The sequence below is a fragment of the Eumetopias jubatus genome, unplaced genomic scaffold (genome assembly GCF_037043125.1).
Source record: "Eumetopias jubatus isolate StellerSeaLion01/CBP00866 unplaced genomic scaffold, mEumJub1_p1.0 scaffold_1, whole genome shotgun sequence".
Lineage (NCBI taxonomy): Eukaryota > Metazoa > Chordata > Mammalia > Carnivora > Otariidae > Eumetopias > Eumetopias jubatus.
Genome location: NW_028274807.1, coordinates 43,369,548 through 43,375,155, shown reverse-complemented (window position 1 = coordinate 43,375,155; position 5,608 = coordinate 43,369,548). Strand labels below are relative to the sequence as shown.

The 5,608-nt window shown below is 40.4% G+C and overlaps 1 pseudogene; it reads left to right on the top strand.

Annotated features, from left to right (window-relative positions):
* The first annotated feature begins 4,401 nt into the window (after window positions 1-4,401).
* LOC114203213 (high mobility group protein B1 pseudogene) lies at window positions 4,402-5,359 on the top strand (annotated as a pseudogene).
* The last annotated feature ends 249 nt before the right edge of the window (window positions 5,360-5,608 follow it).

Genomic DNA, 5,608 nt, shown 5'->3' with positions numbered 1-5,608 from the left:
GCATCCAAATCAGCAGAGAGGAAGTCAAACTCTCACTCTTTGCAGATGATATGATACTTTATGTGGAAAACCCAAAAGACTCCACCCCAAAACTGCTAGAACTCATACAGGAATTCAGTAAAGTGGCAGGATATAACATCAATGCGCAGAAATCAGTGGCATTCCTATACACCAACAACAAGACAGAAGAGAGACAAATTAAGGAGTCGATCCCATTTACAATTGCACCCAAAACAAGATACCTAGGAATAAATCTAACCAAAGAGGCAAAGGATCTGTACTCAGAAAACTATAAAATACTCATGAAAGAAATTGAGGAAGACACAAAGAAATGGAAAAACGTTCCATGCTCATGGATTGGAAGAACGAACCTTTTGAACATGTCAATGCTACCTAGAGCAATCTACACATTCAATGCAATCCCCATCAAAATACCATCCACTTTTTTCAAAGAAATGGAACAAATAATCCTAAAATTTGTATGGAACCAGAAGAGACCCCGAATAGTCAGAGGAATGTTGAAAAAGAAAAGCAAAGCTGGCGGCATCACAATTCCGGACTTCCAGATCTATTACAAAGCTGTCATCATCAAGACAGTATGGTACTGGCACAAAAACAGACACATAGATCAATGGAACAGAATCGAGAGCCCAGAAATGGACCCTCAACTCTATGGTCAACTAATCTATGACAAAGCAGGAAAGAATGTCCAATGGAAAAAAGACAGTCTCGTCAACAAATGGTGTTGGGAAAATTGGACAGCCACATGCAGAAGAATGAAACTGGACCATTTCCTTACACCACACACAAAAATAGACTCCAAATGGTTGAAAGACCTAAACATGAGACAGGAGTCCATCAAAATCCTAAAGGAGAACACAGGCAGCAACCTCTTTGACCTCAGCCACAGCAACTTCTTCCTAGAAACATCACCAAAGGCAAGGGAAGCAAGGGCAAAAATGAACTATTGGGATATCATCAAGATAAAAAGCTTTTGCACAGCAAGAGAAACAGTCCACAAAACCAAAAGACAACCGACAGAATGGGAGAAAATATTTGCAAATGACATATCAGATAAAGGGCTAGTATCCAAAATCTATAAAGAACTGATCAAACTCAACACCCAAAGAACAAATAATCCAATCAAGAAATGGGCAGAAGACATGAACAGACATTTTTCCAAAGAAGACATCCAAATGGCCAACAGGCACATGAAAAAGTGCTCAACATCGCTCGGCATCAGGGAAATTCAAATCAAAACCTCAATGAGATACCACCTCACACTCGTCAGAATGGCTAACATTAACATGTCAGGCAACGACAGTGTTGGCGGGGATGCGGAGAAAGGGAAATCCTCCCACACTGTTGGTGGGAATGCAAGCTGGTGCAACCCCTCTGGAAAACAGTATGGAGGTTCCTCAAACAGTTGAAAATAGAGCTACCCTATGATCCAGCAATTGCAGTACTGGGTATTTACCCCAAAGATACAAATGTAGGGATCTGAAGGGGTACGTGCACCCGGATGTTTATAGCAGCAATGTCCACAATAGCCAAACTGTGGAAAGAGCCAAGATGTCCATCGACAGATGAATGGGTAAAGAAGATGTGGTATATATACACAATGGAATATTATGCAGCCATCAAAAGGAATGAGATCTTGCCATTTGCAACGACGTGGATGGAACTGGAGGGTGTTATGCTGAGTGAAATAAGTCAATCAGAGAAAGACATGTATCATATGACCTCACTGAAATGAGGAATTCTTAATCTCAGGGAACAAACTGAGGGTTGCTGGAGTGGTGGGGGGGTGCAAGTGATGGGGTAGCTGGATGATAGACATTGGGGAGGGTATGTGCTATGGTGAGTGCTGTGAATTGTGCAAGAATGTTGAATCACAGATTTGTACCTCTGAAACCAATAATGCAATATATGTTAAGAAAAAAAAGAAGAAGAAGATAGCAGGAGGGGAAGAATGAAGGCGGGGAAATCGGAGGGGGAGACGAACCATGAGAGACAATGGACTCTGAAAAACAAACTGAGGGTTCTAGAGGGGAGGGGGTGGGGAGATGGGTTAGCCTAGTGATGGGTATTAAAGAGGGCACGTTCTGCATGGAGCACTGAGTGTTATGCACAAACAATGAATCATGGAACACTACATCAAAAACTAATGATGTGATGTATGGTGATTAACATAACAATAAAAAAATTTAAAAAAATAAAATAAACTTAGAATGGATTAAAGACACCTGAAACTATAAAACTCCTAGAAGAAAACATAGGCAGTAAATTTTTGGATGTTGTTCTTAACAATATATATACATGGGGTCTGTGTTCCCAGGCAAGGGCAACAAAAGCAAAAATAAACAATCAGGACTATACCAAACTAAAAAGCATTTGCACTGTGAAAAAAAACCATCAATAAAACAAAAAAGGCAACCTACTAAATAGGAAAAGATATTTGCAAATGATATATCTGATAAAGGGTTAATATGCAAATATACAAAGAACTCATACAACTCAATACCAAAAACCAAACAAACCATCTGATCACAAAATGGGCAGAGGTTGTGAATAGACATTTTTCCAAAGAAGACACACAGAAGGCCAAGAGACACATGAAAAGATGCTCAATATCACTAATCATCAGAAAAATGCAAATCAAAACCATAATGAGATATCACCTCATATCTGTCAGAATGGTTAGTATCAAAAAGGCAAGAAATAACAAGTATACATGAGGATGTGGAGAAAAAGGAATGCTCATGCTCTGCTACTGGGAATTTCAACTGGTGCAGCCACTATGGAAAATAGTATGGAGGTTCCTTAAAAACTTAAAATGGAGTATCATATGATCCAGCAATTCCACTTCTGTGTATTTATCTAAAGAAAATGGAAACACTAATTTGAAAAGATATGCACCCCTATGTTCATGGCAGCATTACTTAGAACAATATGGAAACAACCTAAATGTCCACTGATAGATGAATGGATAAAGAGCTGGTACACACACACACACACACTGGAATATTATTCAGCCATCATAAAGAATGAAATCTTGCTATTTGTGACAACATGTTTGGACCTAAAGGGTAATATGCTAAGTGAAATAAGTTGGAGATAGACAGATACCATATGTTTTCACTTATATGTTGAATCTAAAAAAAATAAACATAAAAAAAATGGAAACAGACTCATAAATAAAGAGAACTGGTAGTTGCCAGAGGAGAGTACAGCATAGAGACTACAGTCAATAATCTTGTAATAACTTTGTATGGTGAAAGACAGTAACTAGACTTATCATGGTGATCTTAATGTATATAAGTGTTAAATCACTATATTATATACCTGAAATTAATGTGACATTGTTTATCTACTTCAATAAAAAATAAAGCTAAAAAAAACTGAACTGAAGGTACATAAGTCAAGACGTCTAATAGCGCAATTTTATTGTGAATACATAAAGGCCAAAAAAGTCCCTGTAAGTGTCTCTGGAAATAGACATTAAGTTTGTAACGGTTGTCTTCAAAGTATTTCCCTCATGAAAAATTGTCATTGTTATGGATACACCATACTTGAACTTACCGAAACACACCCACTACTGAAGTTTTGATTTCAGAATCCTGAAGACATAGTTGTTTCTCCTTGGCAATTCTCATTCTGTAGATAAATGTCTCCAGTTTATTCACTGCAAACCCATCTATATCTGCTCTTCTGAGAGAACATTTTAAATCTGAGTCTGATTTATCCTCTCTCTTCTGCCTCAATTCCAAAGTTTTTGTTTTACTAACAGTAATACTCTTCTGTCCCAACTATACCTAACATAATATTGTTCTTTATATTTTATATGAAAGCAAGTTTAGTGAGGCTTTTGACTCATTTATAACTCAATAATTTTAAATTTTCTGGTGCATGTAGTAAATTTACTTTGTCCATAACGTTTTATTAAATTTTATAATTAGAATAAATTTTATTTTGGGATGAGTGCTTAATTTTTGTACTCACTGTACTATTTGGGGAAAGTAGATATTGATGGAAGCAAAAAATCAGTAAGTATGTCAGAGACTGTTGAATAAAGCAGTAGCCTCACTCTTATTGAAGTAGCCTAAATCCTAAACTGTTTCCCCAGGTTATTTATTTTAAAAATATAATGAAACTAAAAACTAAAAAATATTTGCAACTGCTGTATTTTCACCTCCCAAAATGTATCGATATATTTAATGGCCAATAGGATAGAATTGGCCAATGGCCAATTGGATAGAATACTAGATTTCTCAGGAAAGTCTGCTTCCATGTAGATGGCTAGATCCTGTGTAGAGGTAACTTGATTCATTCTGTCTAGGTCAGTAGCTTTCATTCTAAGTTCACACCAGAAAGATCTGCAAAACTGGATCTTAGAGAGTAATGTTACAGAGCGGGGAGACTGAGGAGGCTGCGTCTGGCTCCCGCTCTCACAGTGCACGCAGTACGCTGAGCTCGGTAGAGACCTTGCGGGGCAAGCGAGAGCCGGACGTGCCCTGGGCAGCTGTGCCTCACCCAGGAAAATAATTAAACACCGGCAACGGAGATGCGAAGAAGCCGAGAAGCAAAATGTCCCATACGCACTGTTTGTGCAGACTTGCTGAGAGGAGCACAAGAAGCACCCAGAAGCTTCGGGGAACTTCTCTGAGTGTTCTAAGGGGTGCTCCGAGAGCTGGAAGACCGTGTCCGCTGAGGAGAAGGGAAAACCTGAAGACGCGGCAAAGGCAGACAAGGCCCGTTCTGGAGGAGAAACGCCAACTTATATCCCCCCTGATGGGGAAACACAAAAGAAGTTCAAGGATCCCGATACACCCGAGAGGCCTCCTTCGGCCTTTTTCTTGTTTTGTTCTGAGTGTCGCCCCCAATTCCAAGGGGAGCATCGGTGAGGTTGCCAAGACACCGGGCGAGACGCGGGGTCTCCCCAGGTGCCGGTGACCGGCAGCGGCACGGAAAAGAGGCTGCCAGGCTGAAGGGAGCGTCGGAGAAGGGTGTTGCTGCCTTCCGAGCTGCGGGAAAGCCGGACGCGGCTGCGAAGGGAGTCGTCGAGGCTGAAGAAAGCAAGAGAAAGAAGGAAGAGGAGGAAGACCAGGATGATGAAGAAGGAAGATAAAGAAGATGAAGAAGGGCGGCTGGGTGGTTCAGATGGTTAAGCGTCTGCCTTCGGCTCAGGTCATGATCCCAGGGTCCTGGGATCGAGTCCCGCATCGGGCTCCCTGCTCCTTGGGAGTCTGCTTCTCCCTCTGCTTCTCTCTCTCTCTCTCTCTCTCTGTCTGTCATGAATAAATAAAATCTTAACAAAAAAAAAAAAAAGATGAGGAAGGAAGATGAAGATGATGAATAGGTTGGTTCTAGCGCAGATTTCGTTCTCTTGTCTATAAAGCATTTAACCCCCCTGTACACAACTCACTCCTTTTAAAGAAAAGAAACGTACGCTGTATAAGATTTGTTTTTAAACCGTACAGTGTCTTTTTTTGTGTAGTTAACACACTACGGAATGTGTCTTTAGAAAGCCTTGTCCTGGGGGTACTTTGAGTAGCCACTAACCTTGCCTGGGGCAGTGTGGGGTGGTACATTGGCATGGAAATTTAAG